Source organism: Odontomachus brunneus, unplaced genomic scaffold, assembly GCF_010583005.1.
Source record: "Odontomachus brunneus isolate Ranch 3 - 2012 unplaced genomic scaffold, Obru_v1 Obru_scaffold_045, whole genome shotgun sequence".
Classification (NCBI taxonomy): domain Eukaryota; kingdom Metazoa; phylum Arthropoda; class Insecta; order Hymenoptera; family Formicidae; genus Odontomachus; species Odontomachus brunneus.
The window spans coordinates 2042524-2042904 of record NW_022639495.1 but is presented as its reverse complement, the minus strand read 5'-3'; positions in this window follow the sequence as shown (position 1 = coordinate 2042904).

Genomic DNA, 381 nt, shown 5'->3' with positions numbered 1-381 from the left:
GGCAAAATGTTTCGCGGGCTGTAAACACAGAAAAATTATTGCACGGGAGGGGTGAAAGGTAGCCGTTGCAACGTAATAGCGCGAATCCCTTCCAGTAGTTTCTGCGTCCGGCGTGGAAAAATAAGCTTCGCTCGCTAACAAACGTGCGATCACGTTGAATTATGACGCCGTTTTGATAATAACTTGACTTTCCGAGCGTTAGCATTAAGATAATTGCCGACGAACGGAAACGCAAGTAAAAGCTACGACGCCTTTTTTATCGCGCCTGGTAATGATTTACGATGTATCCACGGCGAAAGCAATACTCTTGAATATTCAACGACCACGTACAGATAAAAAATGCGTCAACGATAAGTCATTCACTTTATATATACATCGTTA